At 46.5% G+C, this 16672-nt stretch overlaps 1 long non-coding RNA gene across 1 annotated transcript; it reads left to right on the top strand.

Annotated features, from left to right (window-relative positions):
* Nucleotides 1–411: 411 nt before the first annotated feature.
* On the top strand, nt 412–4735 carry LOC146895114 (uncharacterized). Its single transcript, XR_015737373.1, has 3 exons — nt 412–712; nt 1755–1901; nt 4628–4735. It is a non-coding gene; the product is annotated as an uncharacterized LOC146895114 (long non-coding RNA).
* The last annotated feature ends 11937 nt before the right edge of the window (nt 4736–16672 follow it).

Raw genomic sequence — 16672 nt, 5'->3', positions numbered from 1 at the left:
CAAGGGCAGAGGGTGGGTATGAAGGGACAGGGAAGTGGATGAATGGGTTAGAGATGCATGATGTGAAAGACACAAAGAATAAGTAAAAAGAAAGTTTAAAAATAAACCTATAAATACCCTTTCCTCCCCAAGTTGCTTTTGGGCATATTGTTTATCACAGCCAACGAAATAGGCAGAACTGTGAACTCTGTAAGGTGTTTTCAGCACCCAAGGCTAGACTATTAAAGATAGTGTTCTGGTCTCTCAGTTCTTGTCCTCTGAACCCTGAGTCTTCCCAAGCCTACTACAAAGATGCTTCAAAAAATCAACCCTGGGGCTGGAGAGATGGTGGTAACCATTAGTAACTCCAGTCCTGGAGGTCTGACTCCCTCTTTTGGCCTCCATAGGCATTGCATGAGCATGGGGCACAGACAAAATACTTGTATGCCAACTTACAAGTAATAATAATAATAGTAATATTTTTTAAGTAAACTCCGTTTTATTTTCCCTCCATTAAAACATGCAGGAGGCACCACAGACACCGCTCCTTCTCCTCTCTGCTGCGACTGACAAGGGCTCAAGTGGAATCTCGTCTGGGAAGGTGGTTAGGAAAATGTATGGCGCTAGTGTGGTAATTTAATTCACAGGCAAATCTCAAGCTCTTCCGGGCATTGATGGTGACAGCGCCTCCCATAGAGGACCTAGCATTCCTCTTGCTCCTTTGCCTGCCAAGGTACAATGAAGATGGACATTTCCAAATGTCCTCTGATTATTCTCTCTCTGTCTGTCTGTCTCTATGTGTGTGTCTGTCTGTCTCTCTCTCCCCTCCCCCATTACCCAGGATGATAGAGATTGTTTTACTTCTGAGCCACATCACATACCCCGCCTGTCCTCCGTGAGCAGTGTGTTCCCAACCCTGGTCATTGTAATATCAGTGCACAAGTGGCTTTCATTGTTTAATTTTTGACCCGGGGAATACCTCATTACAACTGAAACCAACGTCTCACAAGCTCTGTCTTATCCTGAATATGTATGATACACTTTGATATTTTCTGCTTTAAAATCTGTTTGATTATTACACATTAGCTATGAATGACGGGTCTCATCGTGACATTCTCAAATGTGCTTACATCCTATCTTGATTATACTCACCTTTTTAAGGGTGTTTATTTTTTTTCATTGTGTGTGTGTATGTGTGTGTGTGTGTGTGTGTGCACACGTGCAAATGCCCATGGAGGTCCGAGGAGTCAGATCCTCTGGAACTGAATTATAGGTTATGAGCAGCCAGAGATGGGGTCTGTGACCTGAACTCGTGTCCTCTGCAAGAGCAATGCCTGCTTTAAACCACTGAGCCATCTCTCCGGCCTGCACTGGTTTTCTTTTTCAGACAGGGCCTCAAATTTCTTAACCAGGAATGACTTTGAACGCTTGTTCTTCCCACTTCGTGGGACTATAGACATGATCCATTAGGCCTGACTGATATTTTCTTATATATTTCACTTTTTTAAAAGCTAGAAAGTGGGAGATCTTCTTGGAGTGGGGGGCAATGCTTTGTTACCCCAGACCTCTGGCTTAGTCTATTCCACCTTCACTTGGAGAGGCAGTTAGGAGAAAGGTACAGTTGGTAGAGAGAAGAGCTGGAACCAAGTGGTTTGTGACTTGCAGCCAGATCTCTGTACTGAGGTTTAGTCTAAACCCAGAGGGACCCTCTATTCCCACTGGATGCGGACAGTCATGGGTCCTGTCCACTCAGCACAATGACTTCTTACCGACAGCTGCGACAGTCAAGCCAAGGCTCAGCGGTGGCCTGTCCAGGTGCCCTGGATTTCCTGCTCTCTGTGGCCCGTCCTCCTCTGTGCTTCCTGCTCATCGCCACCTATCCGACCACCAGATATGCTAATATCTGACAATGTTGGTGTTAGGTATGTAGTAGCAGGCTGCCTGTTCGTCTCGGCCGCCCAGAACTGAAAGAATCACACAGAAACCACATTATTAATTAAATCACTGCTTGGCCCATTAGCTCTAGCTTTTTATTGGCTGACCCTTACATATTAATTTAACCAATTTCTATTAATCTGTGTATCGCCACGTGGTTGTAACTTACTGACTTGTCCCGCGCTACCGTCTGGCCAGCAAGAACGACGCGGGGCACGGCACTTAGGATCCTTCTGCAGAAAAGCTTTAATGCGTCTTGAGAGAGAGAGCATAAGCTTCCAAAGCGGAGACCCAGAATGAGGGGGAACCCATCCCTTATATAGGAAACAGTCCTCGCTTCGGACGTGTCACTCTTGGATTGGTCCGCTGCCCATCAACCCAGATGACGCCTCGGGAGTAGGCAGGGACGCAGCAGTGGAAAGTTACCAAGCACATGCGCATTATAGTCCCTCTGTCTCTGCTTCCCCAATGCTGGGATTAAAGGCGTGTGCTACAACACCTTGAACTCACAGAGATCTGCCTGTCTCAGCCTCCCAGGCATTGGGACCAAAGGCGTGTACTACCACACCTTGAGGTCACAGAGGTCAATCTCTACCTCTGTCCCTTGAAGCAATGGAGAATGTGGTTGTGGCCCTCCACACTGACTAAAGTTCTGGCGTCTGTCTGGCGGGGTGGGAGTGGGGAAGCTACATGGCATCTCCTGACTCTGCCCTTCTTTTTCCCAGCATACAGCCTAGCTTTCCCTGCCTAGTTCTGTTCTCCCCTGCCATAGGCTCTAAGTAGCTCTTTATTCATTAACCAGTGAAAGCAACACACAGACAGAAGGACCACACCCACTGCCTGGATGCTCTTCCCAAATAGGCTGTGATGTGGTGGTTTTAAATGGGGTCGTAGCTGCTCTTACTGTGGTGTGGCGCCATCTGTAACGTCACACTGGAGCAATATTGGTGCCAAGAGTCGCGGTTGTTTTCTAATAACAGAAAGGAACACTGGAGTCTAATCAAAAGGCTATGAAACCATTACATGGTACAGGTACATCTCATTTTCTGGTTGGAGGACCTGCAGAGGACCAGTCTAGAGTCTTCTGTGCTTGAAATATTTGAGTTTTAATCTTCAGGTGCCTTCTTGAATGTATAAGAGGTTCAGTTCCTCTGTTTGCTTTTGTATGCTTTGTTTGTTTGTCAACTTGACGCATGCTAGAGTCATCTAAGAAGAAGGAACTTCAGTCGAGAAAACGCCCCCCAGAAGATTGGCCTGTAGGCAACCCTGCGGGGCATTTTCTAGGTTAATGATTGGTGTGTGCGGGCCAGATCCACTGTGGATGGTGCCAACCCTGGGTAGGTCATTCCAGGGTGTATAAGAAAGCAAACTGAACAAGCCAGGAGGGGCAAGCCAATAGGCAGCATTCCTCCGTGACCTCTGCATCAGCTCCTCCCTCTAGGCTTCCTTTAGTGGACTGTGGCTCAGGATGTGTAAGCCAAATAACCCTCCCCGCAAGCTGCTCTTGGTGGTGGCCTGTATCACAGCAATAGGAAAGAGATGAAGGCGTACGCGTAGTCTTTGAGGTTTTGTTGACTTCAGCAATAAGAAAGTATAGCTCCAGTTTCAGGGAGAGACTCTCAGGGAACTAAGATGGAGAGTGAGTGACAGAGGACACCCAATGTCCTCTGGCCTGCACATGTACACACATGGGCTAGCATACATGTGCACTGACAATATTTAACATATGTATAGACTGGTCAGCTGACCAAATTAATATCCTAACTCAGGTGATGACCTGTGCTTTTCTAAACACTGTTCTGTGTTGTCCAGTGAGATTTCCTCTCCTAACCACTGAATAGGACAGTTGTCAAACATGTACCTCATAGGGTACTCTGTCCAATAGGACAGACCTTGCCTTTGGGTGGAGACACAGACACCTCACTTTCCTGAGTCACAGTGGTCCCCCTGGAAGTCAACAACCACTGTAGCCAGGCTTTCAAGGCTTCCAGAGGTCAAGCGATGGCATTCAAGGTTATGCTACTGATAAAAAGAATAGCTACAAAATTACCACCAGCGGGGCTGGGGAAAATTGCCTCAAAGTCAGGACTTGAGTTCACATCCCAGAACCCATGTAAAATGCCAAGCACATTGGTATGAGTGTGAGTCTGTGACCCTGGGGGTGTAAGGGTGTGTCATGTGTGGAAATGGATACGTTTCAGGTTCAGTGAGAAATGCTGCCTCAAAAAATAAGGTGGAGAGTAACCAAGGAAAGTACCCAGTGGGGGCTGGAGAGATGGCTCAGTGGTTAAGAGCACTGACTCTTCTTCCAGAGGTCCTGAGTTCAATTCCCAGGAACGACATGGTGGCTCACAACCATCTGTAATGAGATCTGGCCCCTCCTCTGGCATGTGGGCACACACGGAGGCAGAATGTTGTATACATAATAAATAAATAAATCTTTAAAAGAAAAGTACCCAGTGTCACCTCTGGCGTGTGTGCCCACGCGTGCACGTGCCCACACAATACACACACGTACATATATGTGTACACCCTAGGTAAATACTGCCATATAACATATACTCACAAATAACTAAATATAAATTGTGTATGTATGTTTAAATTATCACAGACAGGCAACGACTTTTATCTTAAAAACAGGTGGATTTTCTTTGGCAAGGTCCAGCATGATTCCTAGTTTGGGTGAGGTTCTTTGTGGTTCTGCTCATTTCAGAGCTGAGAGAGAACGGATACCATGAAGGCGTCCAGTGCACCTCACTGGCCTTTCCCCTAAAGGATGAACAAGTCTGTCTGATCCTCACTCCGACAACCTGCTTTGGTAAGCTGGGCGATGGTAGACTCCAGAGGAAAACAAAGACGGAAAGTGATGAAGATGGTGTAGGCGGAGGGGACAGTGGGCGAACTCACCTGGGGTTCTTCAGATACAGGTGCCGTCCAGCTGCTGTCGCTCAGGGTTACTCTGACACCTGTTCCCTAACTTCCAGATGCCTCATTATTTTTTTCTTTACTGGAAGGTTTTGTCTTGTTTTATTTTGTGGGTAGGGGTGGGTGATTAAAAGACCAGAATCAGTTAATGGTGTCACACAAGCTAAACGGAAAGAATTTTTTCTTTTCTTTTCTTTTCCTTTCCCTTTCTTTCTTTCTTTCTTTCTTTTTTTCTTTCTTTCCTTCTTCTTTTCTTTTCCCTTTCTCTCTCTCTTTCTCTCTTTCTCTCTTTCTTTCTTTCTTTCTTTCTTTCTTTCTTTCTTTCTTTCTTTCTTTCGTTCTTTCTTTCTTTCTTGAAGCAGGATCCCTTTACATCACCCAAGCTGGTCTATTCAAGCTCCTGGGTCACACGAGAGAAGAACTCCAGAGAGAACAGTTAGAAGAGGTAACTCAGACCCCTGGTTGGCTGGGACAGTTCTAGGACAATAAGATGGTGGTCAGTGAGGGGAGCAGAGCCAGAGGTGCCTCTTCTTTGCTTTTGAATGGTTGGAGTGACACCTTGTCATTCCACTCGGGAATGATCCCGTAGAGGAAACCTTGGTGACAGAGAGACTGGGCTCGCTGGTTTGGGGTTTTTAAGGAGTTTTTAAGGTGTTCCGGGGGCAGAGCTGGAGATGGTGACTCTGTATGGATTCATGGGCATGGTAAGACTGAGTCACGCTTACTAGTTGTTAGTTTATACAAGGTCTGGCTTTGTAGCCTAGGTGGAGTCCTTCTGCCTCCAGCTCGCCAGCACTGGGGTTATGGGCTTCCAGTACCACACCCAGCAGAAGAAGTTCTCTCCTTAGTTTTGGCTTTTCAATGAGGAAAGTAGCATAGTCATCCAGCAAGGAGTGGATGGGGAGAAGAGAGAAGGGAAATTCATTGTGCCTGTAAGAAAGTGAAGAGAGCTGAGAAATACAGGGTGTTAGCTGGGAAACGGTACAGGTATGACATGGTTAAAGCAAGCCCAGCCAACCTCTGAGTGTGTGTGTGTGTGTGTGTGTGCGTGTGTGTGTGTGTGCGCGCGCGCGCGCGCGTGTGCGTGTGCCAGCGGCAAAAGGTGTAGGAATGAATAGTAAAGTGGAGAGCTGGACTTAACTGGGGTTATGGTTTTGTCAATAAACCTGACAGAACTGAAATGGTTGAGAGAGTTTTATTGTTCCTGAAAATCTAAGTGTTGTGAAGAGGAGAGGACTTCAAGAGCTCAAGACAGTTAAAAAAAAAAAAAAAAAAAAAAATCCGAAAACGCTCCTCCCTCTGGTCTTTGCGTGACTGGCTCCCTCTTGTGGTTTAGTCATTCATTACCGTCACTCTTTTTGTTCTGTTTTTGAGACAGTATTTCTCTATGTAGCCCTGCATGTGTGTGTGTGTGTGTGTGTGTGTGTGTGTGTGTGTGTGTGTGTGTTTACACGCGCCTACATACATGCACACGTGTGCTGCCACTATTTTATTTTCTTAGTACTTTGTCTAATCTAACCTACCCTTCCTGTCTGTCTGTCTGTCTGTGTGTTTATCTATCGTTTTCTCTCTCTTCCTCAATCATCTGTTTGCGTGTTCATGCATCCACCCATCCACCAATCCATCCACTGACTCATCCATCCATTCCTCTTTGTATCCATCCATTCTTCTGTCCATCCAACCCTTTATCCATCCATCTGTAGTTCGCTTCATGCTGCAAGAACAGAAACTTCACAAGGGGGCAGGTCAAGATACTGATTGAGAAAACCACGGAGACAGCTGACCTGAGCTGGTGGGAACTCACGGACTCTGAACCGACAGCTGGGGATCCTGCATGGGACTGAGCTAAGCCCTCTGAATGTGGATGACAGTTGTGTGGCTTGCCTTGGCAGTGGGACCAGGGACCCTGGGTGCATGAGCTGACTTTTTGGAGCCCATTTCCTATGGTGGGATTCGTTGTTCAGTGCATCAGTGCTGGGGGAGGGGCTTGGTCCTGCCTCAATTTGGTATACCAGACTTCATTGACTCCCCAAGGGGGGCCTTACCTCCTCCAAGGAGTAGAAGGGGAGTGGAATGAGGGAGGTTTGGGGACGAGGGAATGGGAGAAAGGGGGAACTTGGGCTAGTATATAAAACTAAAAAAATTTAAAAAGCTGTTGGGGGGGGTGGCACACGTATTTAATCCCAGCACTTGGGAGACAGAAGTAGGTGGATCTCTGTGAGTTTAATGCCAGCCTGGTCTACAAGAACTAGTTCCAGGACAGGCTCCAACGCTACAGAGAAACCCTGTCTTGGAAAAAAAAAAAAAAAGGTCTAAAAGACAAAGACCAGTCAGCAGTATTCACTGTTGTGTGGCCACCACACTTACCGTGGTAAAGATCAGAATATTTGATAAGAGAGCAATGAACATCACGGGAATATTGCTCCTTGGATAGAGTCTGAGAGGAGAGCTTAACACACACAATAAGGCTCTGAATTCAACCTCTAGCACTTCATAAACTGACCACGGTGGGGTAAGCCTGTAATCCCAGCAATCAGGAGGTGGAGGCAGGGAGGTAAGAGGTTCAAGGTCATCCTTGGATAACTTGTTGTGAGTTTGAGGCAGGCCTGGATTACAAAGAGAGAAAAAGAAAATGAGTGGCAGGGGAGGGTGTGAAAGAGATGGGGAGAGTAAGGGAGGGGGAAAGGAAAAGAGGGAGAAGAAGAAAGAGGAAGAAGAAGAAGAAGAAAGAGAGAAAGAGGATAATGAATGCTTAGGTCGTACATTTAAGGCCTTCACCCTTTCATACATGATTTTTCTAAGCGGGCTCCTGTTTTCTCTGTCTAACCTCCACCTGGAGAAATACGATCTTCCCAGGACTAGAGCTGCGAGCTAGCCCACTCACTCTGCTCTCCTCCCAGGCTTCCCGAGAGTCTGAGAGGAGAGCTTAGCGAGAAGCGCCTGGAGGAACTCTGGCTCCAGGTCCTTCAGAGGTGTGAACCGGGATAGGACAGGCAGACTCAATCCCTGTCCGTTTTGTTTTAGACGTCTTTGTTGGGGGTGGAACCTAGGGCCTTGCATACGCTGAACAGAAGCTCTACCACTGAGCCACACCCCATTTTAAATGTAACCTTGAATTTTATCAACTACCTGAATATACAGCCACCACTATAATTCAGTTTTAGAACATCTTCATCAGCAGAGAGACTCCCTCCTTCCTATTTCCACCCCTGCTCCTAGCCCAGCCCTAGGGTACCACTGAGCTGACTGTCTCTATGGAGTTAGCCCTTCCTTCCTAGAGTTGTCATAGAAATGGATTCATAAAGCACATAGGTTTTTTTGTGCCTGATTCTTTCCACTTTATTTTGACATTTAGTTATTTAGTGTGTGTGTGTGTGTGTGTGTGTGTGTGTGTGTGTGTGTCATGGTATGCATATGAAGGTCAGAGGACAACCCACAGACAGGGTCAGCTCTTTGCTTCCACCGTGGGCTCCAGGGGATGCACTCAGGTTGCCAGATTTGGTGGCAAGTGCCCTACCTGCTGCACCATCTCACAGGCCTTGACTCCAGTCTTTACAAGACTGTGTTGTGATAATACAGAGCTCAGAGCTATACAAGGTTTTCATCAACTTGACAGAGATTCCTTCTCGTTTGTGGGTTACAATGAAGAATAAAGCCTTTATGTGGATATACAGTTTTGTCTTTTTTTTTTAATCTCAGGGATATATCTAGAAGTTGAATTGCTAAGTGCAGTAAATATGGATCTAAGTTTTTTGAAAGTGCCAAACAAGTTGGGCACAGTGGTTTGCAATTGGAGTCACACCCACTCAGGAGGTGGGGTATCTTGGCAATTGGTAATTTGGTATCTTGCAACTTCATGAAACATACTTCTTAGTTCTAATAGATTTCTTTTTGGTAGGTTTGGGGTTTTGTATGTGTTGGGGGAGTGGTATTGGTTTGAACCCAGGACCTGTGCATACTCTTCAGATGTCCTATCACTTAGCTACTCCTAGCCTCTTTTTCATAGATTACAGTTTCTTACATACAAGGTTTTGTTATCTGAGAATCACATTAGCTTTTTAAAATATCTATTTATTTTTATTTTACATGTACAGATATTTTGCCTGGAGCCCACAGAGACTGAAAGAGAATGTTGGCTGCCCTGGGACTGCTGTTCAGTCATGTACAGCCATGGAGGTGCCGGGGACCAAGCCAGGTCCTCTGAAACAGCAGTCACCTTAACTGCTAAGCCCGCTCCCCAGCCCCACATTAGCTTTTACATTTTTATTGCATTTTACTTATTCTGTGTGTATTAGTACATTAGCTTTTGTGTGTGTGTGTTTTTAAAATATTTATTTATTTATTATGTATACAATATTCTTTCTGTGTGTATGTCTGCAGGCCAGAAGAGGGCACCAGACCTCATTACAGATGGTTGTGAGCCACCATGTGGTTGCTGGGAATTGAACTCAGGACCTTTGGAAGAGCAGGCAATGCTCTTAACCTCTGAGCCATCTCTCCAGCCCTGTGTGTGTTTTTTGAGGGGTGGTCAAGATAGGGTTTCTCTGTATAGCCCTGACTGTTCTGGAACTTGCTCTGTACACCAGGGTGGCCTCAGACTCAGAGAGACCCACCTGCCTCTGACTCCCGAGTGCAGGGATTAAAGATGTTCACCACCACCACCCAGCATGACTATTTTTAAATTATGCATGTGTGCGTGGATATGTGCTTATTACTGCAGGTGTTCATGGAGCTCAGAGGCATCCAATTCCTCTGGATGAGGATAACTCAGGTCTTATGAAAGAGCGGTAGGTATACTCAAAACTGAGCCATTTCTCCGGTTCTTCTTCTTCTTCTTCTTCTTCTTCTTCTTCTTCTTCTTCTTCTTCTTCTTCTTCTTCTTCTTCTTCTTCTTCTTCTTTCTTCTTGAGAGAGAGAGCATAAACTTAACTTACATGGCGGAGACCCAGGACAAGGGGAACCCAGCCCTTATGTAGGAAACAGTCCTCGCTTCGGACGTGTCACTCTTGGATTGGTCCGCTGCCCATCAACCCAGATGATGCCTCGGGAGTAGGCGGGGATGCAGCAGTGGGAAGTTACCAAGCACGCGTGCGTTATCTTGTTCACCTGGCGGTGAAACCGGATGTCAGTGCCATCTTGTAATGGAGTATGTGGTTGCGGTCCTCCACACTTCTTCTTCTGTATAAAGGTTTGTTTGTTTTATACACAGTGTTCTGCCTGCACATATGCCTGTCTGCCATAAGAGGGCACCAGATCTCATTACAGATGGTTGTGAGTTGTAACTGCTAGATGGTACGCGAACCAGGAACTAGGCTGGAGACTTAAAAACACACACACACAGACAGAGACACGGGAACATGGGTCATCCTTGAAACAAAAATGCCAACTTTATTGTGCTCCAGGGAAGCTGATATAGGGATCCTTACCTGATAGCCACGCCCCAGCCCCTGGGATTTTCAGCTGTAAAACCCATCAGGAACCACTTCCCTGCCATCAGGAACTCATGAGGGTCTGGTGCTCAGAGCAGCTGCAGGCACAGGAAAACAAGGTGTTTCACTCCAGCAGGTAAAGAAAGTCAAGGGGCCAAGGGTCTGCAGCCCCCAACATTGGGTCACCACGTGGTTGTTGGGAATTGAACTTAGGATCTGTGGAAGAGCAGTCAGTGTTCTCAACCTCTGGGCCATCTCTCCAGCCCCCTTGCTTAGATTCTTGAGTTGGTCTCACGTAGCCCATTCTAGTGTTTGGCTCCCTCTGCAGCTCCTGTTCCCACCTCCCAAGTGCGGGAATATAGGCACGTGCCCCCGCAACTGACTGTGCACATTTATCTTCTGGAAATTGAAAATAAGAGCACCTTTCGAATGTTAAGCTGTAAAATTAGTAATGGGTTAGAGTCACCAAAGCCAAGGCTGCTATAGATAGCCTGGTCTACAGTAACGAGTCTCAGACCAGGCAAGTCTACAGTGTGACCAGTTTAAAAGCAAAACACAAAAAAGACAAAAGAAGATGAGGTTTTCTTTATTTTAAAGATTTATTTGTTTTTGTGTTGATGAATGAGTTGCCTGCGAGCTGGCTAAGTGGGCAAAGGCAGTTGTAGCCAAGCCTGGTAACCTGAGTTCGATCCTGGGGACCCACAGGGTGGAGGAAGAAAAACAATTCCAGCAGGTCATTCTTTGACCTTTGCTTGTATGCGGTGACACATGAACACTCACATGAGTTAATTTTACCAACCCATCAAAACCTTTTCTTAAAAGATGCCTATGGCTAGATGTCATGGTACGCACCTTTAATTCCAGCACTCTGGAGGCAGATGCAGGTGGATCTCCATGAGTCTGGGACCGGCCTGGTCTACATAGCAAGTTACCATTCAGTAAGAGTTACATGGTGACACCTGTCTCAAAACAACGAGTACCTGTGCAGGAACAGAGATGGATATTGAGTGAATCCCTCATTGGCATCCATTCCGACGGTTATACTATAGACAGTTCGATACTTCACAACTCTGTGCGTGTGTGTATGGCGCACAAGCACATGTGTGCATGTGGGCATGTATGGAGGCCAGAGGAAGACATTGGGCATCTTTGCGCTATCACTCTTGGCTTTCCTCCTTGGAGACGGGATTTCTCATACAACGTAGAGCGCGGCTGGCTGTCCGCAGGCCCCAGTGATCTTCCTATTCTCACCCCACAAACCGCTGAGGCTACAGGTGTATGCAGTCATGCCCCGTTCTTTATGTGGCTGCTGAGATCTGAACTTGGGTCCTCATGTTAGCCCAGCAAACACTCTTCCCTAGGAAGCTCTCATTCCAGCTCCAACCTTCCTAACACTTAAAGGATTTTTATTATGTTTGGCCTATGTGCTTGCATGTCTGTGGGTGGACTGATTTTTATAGCGTCTTAGACTTCTAGATGTGTACACTGAGTGCGTAGACATCGTGAGTGTGTCAGAGACTGACTGGGCAGTCCATCACTTTAACTGCTTGGCCGCATTGTGTCGCAACTCTCAGAAAGCTGTGCTTCTTTATAAATGAGGACGTGTGGCTCAGCTTTGCAAAATAACTCTGCGGGTGAGAACTTGCTCTTATCACTGTTTTTTTTTTTCCCCTTTGATTTACACTTTGCCAAGACTGTTGCTCAGGCATGCAGTGACCAATGACGAAGCTGTTTCTGTGGGAAAATTGTCTGCTCCTTTGTGATTAGCCACCATGAGGATCTAGGACTCACAGTGGTGGTAGCCAGATAGGGCTTGTCCAATCATAATACTCCTTCCATGTGAAGGAGAAGCTATCCAGAATCCTAAGTGTGTGGTTTCTGTAACCTATGCAATTCAAAAGCAGGAGCTTTATAACACCTAAAACTCAAGGCTTAGATTCTTCTTTTTGGGGCTTGATTTCTTGAAGTAGTCCTTACTAAGTAAGGATATCCTAGTGTCAGATTTCCTAAGTGTTGGCTTGCATGCAGATGTTAAAAAGCCTTGCAACACCTGGCTCTTATTCTCCGTTCATCTGCAGTTAAAAGTCCCTGGACAACTGTGTGTGGTGGCCCCCTATACACTTAGCCCTTGGGAGGTAGAGGCAGAGACTCAGGAGTGCAAAGTCATCCTCTACTATGTAGTGAGTTTGTGGCCAGACTAGGCTATGAGGTACTCTTGTCTCAAAAGACAACAGACAACAAAATCTGAAAGACACATTATCTAAATTTCAAAATTTGTACATGATGTGCCAGGGGGGTGGCGGTGCACACCTCTAATTCCAGCACTTGGGAGGCAGAGATGAGAGGATCTCTGTGAGTTTGGGGCCAGCCTGGTCTACAGAGTGAGTTCCAGGACAGCCAAGGCTATACAGTGAAACCCTGTCTCAAACAACAGCAACAAATTGTACATGTATTTAGTTTGTGTTTCTGTGTTTGTATGTCATGATGTTCACGTGCAAGCCAGAGGACAACTTTAGGGAATTGGTTCTCTCCTTCCACCAGGAAGATCCAGGAGTTGAACTCGGGCTATCAGGCTTGGAGAAAGTATCTTTACCTCCTGAGCCATCTGCCTGACCCACATGACCTCTTTTAAAAGAAAAAAAAAAGTTTCATTCGATTCTTTTCCCAAACTGGAGATAATTACTGAAAAGATTATTCTGACGATTCCAGGGCATTCAACCTTTTGTTATTGTGATACGACATTATCATCTACAATGTAGTATTGTATTTATCAGTATCCTGGGACGGATGTGGTCTGCAGGCCACAGGTTGAAATGCCAGAATTTTAGTATTATTATGTGGATTCATTTGTTTTTATGTGTTTGGGTGTTTTGCCTGCATGTTCTGTGTACATGTTTGTAGAGCCCTTGGAAGTCAGAAGAAGGCAATGGATCCTGTTGAACAGAAGTTACAGACAGCGGTCGGCTGCCATGTGTGTGCTGGAAACCAAACCCGGATCCCCGGGAAGAGCAGCCAGTGCTGTTAACTCCTGAACCACCTCTCCAGGCCCAGAACTGCAATAATGTGAAGTGCAGAACCTTCACCTGGCATATGGTGAGCACACAGTAGGCACTAGCTGTCTACCTTCATTTCTCACTTCAAATAGCTTTTGCCTGTCATTATTGTCTACACCCGTGCATCCATGCCACAGTGAACCAGGGGCGGTCAGAGGACAATTCGTGGAGTTGGATCTCTTCTTCTGCCTTTACACTGGGGACACCAGATTCTTCATCTAGCTGTGTGGCAACCGCTTCACCCACTAAGGCGTCCTGCTGACTTAGCATTGTTTTGCTATTATTGTTTGGGGGTGTTTGAGGCAGGGTCTCTGTGTGCTGGCCTGGATGTCTTGGAAATTTTTATGTAGGTCAGACCTTCCTTGAACTCACAGAGATCTGTTTGCCTTTGCCTCCCAAGCACTGGAACCAAAGGCAGGGGTGAGGGGGTGGGGGTGGGGGTGTACCACCAGGTCTGGCTCCCAACATTGTTTTTAATTCTCTCATGTACTCTCTCTTTTCTTCCTTCTCTCTCTGTCTCTGTCTCTGTCTCTCTCTCTCTGCCTCTGTCTCTCTCTCTCTCTCTCTTGGGTGTGTGACTGGAAATATGGTTCAGTGAAAGAAAACTTCCTGAGAATATGCTAAAACTCTAGGTAGAATCCCCAACATCACAAAAAAAATCACACACTCGTGCACACACACACATACACACACACACACACAAAGGAGACTGGTTAAAATTAGGTACCATTCAAGACCTTTTTAAAGTGATTCAGAAATTAATGTGTACCCCAACTTCCTTCTTGTCCTGAACTTCCCAAGGTGATTATGCAGCCAGCCTTTCAGAGTTTCTTAGAGAGAGAATTCAGCTACCGTGATGCAGAGCGTGGGCTTCTCTGCTGTTCTCGTTTTTTGTTTTTTTTTTCCTCTGCCACCTCTGCCATTGCTGGCTGTGATTCCATAGCTACATGTACAGTCTGATCAAGGCTCAGTGTATGTTACAGGCTTGCTAACGTTGTGAGCTTTCTTGCAGCAATGGCTTCAGTCTATTGTTTCTGAACTCAGTCACTTCTACTGTTGTAACTGCAGGCCTCCGGTCAGGGCCCAAACTTAGAAAACACCAGAAGCTAGACTATTTTATTTATTCATATTAATTTTTATTTTTTTATTCATTTTACATATCAACCTCATTTCCCCATCCCTCTCTTCCTCTCCCAGCCACAAAACTCCCTCCACCTGTACCCCCATCCACTCCTTAGAGAGGGTAAGGCCTCCCATGGGGAGTCAACAAAGCCTGGCATGTTAAGTTGAGACAGGACCAAGCCCCTCCCCGCTGCATCAAGGCTGAGCAAAGTATCCCATCATAGGGAATGGGCTGAAAAAAGCTAGTTCATGCACCCAGGATAAGTCCTGGTCCCACTGCCAGGGGCCCCACAAAAAGACCAAGCCACACAACTGTCACCCACACTCAGAAGGCCTAGTTCAGTCCCATGCAGGCTCCCAGCTGTCCATCTAGCGTCCATGAGCTCCCACTCTGTCTCTGTGGGTTTCCCCACCATGATCTTGAACCCTTTGCCCATGTGATTCCCTCCTCCCTCTCTTCGACTGGACTTGGATCTGGCTGTGGATCTGTGCATCTGCTTCCATCAGTTACTGGGTGAAAGTTCTATGGTGACAATTAGGGTACTCGCCAGTCTAATTACAGGTGAAGGCCAGTTCAGGCACCTTCTCCACTATTGATGGGAGTCGTAGCTGGCATCATCCTTGTAGATTCCTGGGAGCTTCCCTAGCCCCAGGTTTCTCCCCAACCCCGTAATGCCCCCTCTATCAAGATATCTTTCATCGCTCTCCCTTTCTGTCCTTCCCCCAACCTGACCATCCCATTTCCTCATGTTCTTATCCCCCTTCCCCTCTCCCACTCCCAAGTTTACCCAGGCATTCTTATCTATTTCCTAGGGAGATCCATGCCTGTCACTCTTAGGACCCTCCTTGTTACCTTGCTTCTCTGGGACTCTGGGTTGTATATCTTTTGCTTTACACTAATATCTGCTTATGAGTGAGTATATACTGTGTTTACCTTTCTGGGTCTGGGTTACCTCACTTGGAATTTTTTTTCTAGTTTCATCCATTTGCCTGCAAATCAAAAGCTAGACTGTAATGATAATATGATCAACTCTGTTTTTCAGAGACTCATTAATTCAAATCCTCAGTTTAGAATATACTGTAATTTCCCAATTGATTATGCAGCCAAGTTAACTTTGCTGTGTCAGCATCAAAACACTTTCCAAAGAAAAATAATAGACACGATTGCAAGAGGAGTGCTCTGCCCGCTAAAGGAAACAGAAAGATGAGAATATTGGGAACCCATTAGAGGTGTCCATGTGCTCAGAGTTGGAAGGATAGGGAGGGAGATGATTCAGTGGGTAAAGGAGCTAGACACGCCCACCCGAGTTGAATCCCTGGAGCTCATGTGTAAAGTTTGATCTAGTGGGATGCATTTGTAACCCAAGCCCTCCTATGGCCAGATACCTGAAGCCTGAAGACCAGAAGTATGTCATGAACCAAGAAAAATGAGGGACCCTGGCTCAATAAGGTGGAAGCAAGAACCAACTTCTGACTGGACCTGGTGATACACGCCTTTGATCCAAGCCCTTGGGTGGACGTGTCCGTACTACTACGCCTGCGCTACTGCGCTACGCTATGCTATGTGCGATGCACACTACGGTACTGTATGGTTCGCGAGCCGGGCAAGGGGCTGGAGATTGAAACATACAGAGACACACAGATAGACAGAGACACGGGTCATCCTTAAATTCCCCAAGAACGCCAACTTTATTGTGTTCCAGGGCAGCTTGTATAGTGCCTTCCCTGACCAATGGCCACGCCCTAGCTCTCGGGATCCTTCAGCTGCAAGCCACCAGAAACCACTCCCCTGCCATCAGGAACTCCTGAGGGTCTCATGCCCAGAGCAGCTGCAAGCATAATGAGTTGTTTACTCTGACAGGCAAGGGGGCCACAGGAAATTCAGGGTCCGGGGAGGCAGAGGCAGGTGGATCTCTGTGCGCCATCTCTCCAGCTCCTCAAGCTGTGTTTTATGTGGCGCTCTTTGTGGGCAGAGACTAGGGGTCAGGCTAAGGGTATGAATGGGAGACAGTTTGGAGGCAACACTCTCTCAATCCCTGCTGTGTGAGGAACGTTTTTCTTGTCTGCAGGGGTTCTGAAGTCTAGTAAGAAAGGAAAACTGGCCTGTAGAGTCCAGTGTGGTGATCACAAGAGTGATACTGTGTGAATGTAAGTCAAAAGACGATAAATATGTTGGTGCCCGGGCTGAGAGAGAATCTGAGCTGCTTAGAACGGAGAAGGAGGTGCAAC

The sequence above is a fragment of the Myodes glareolus genome, chromosome 3, assembly GCF_982192425.1.
Source record: "Myodes glareolus chromosome 3, mMyoGla1.1, whole genome shotgun sequence".
Classification (NCBI taxonomy): Eukaryota; Metazoa; Chordata; class Mammalia; order Rodentia; family Cricetidae; genus Myodes; species Myodes glareolus.
This window is presented reverse-complemented; position numbering and strand designations above follow the sequence as displayed.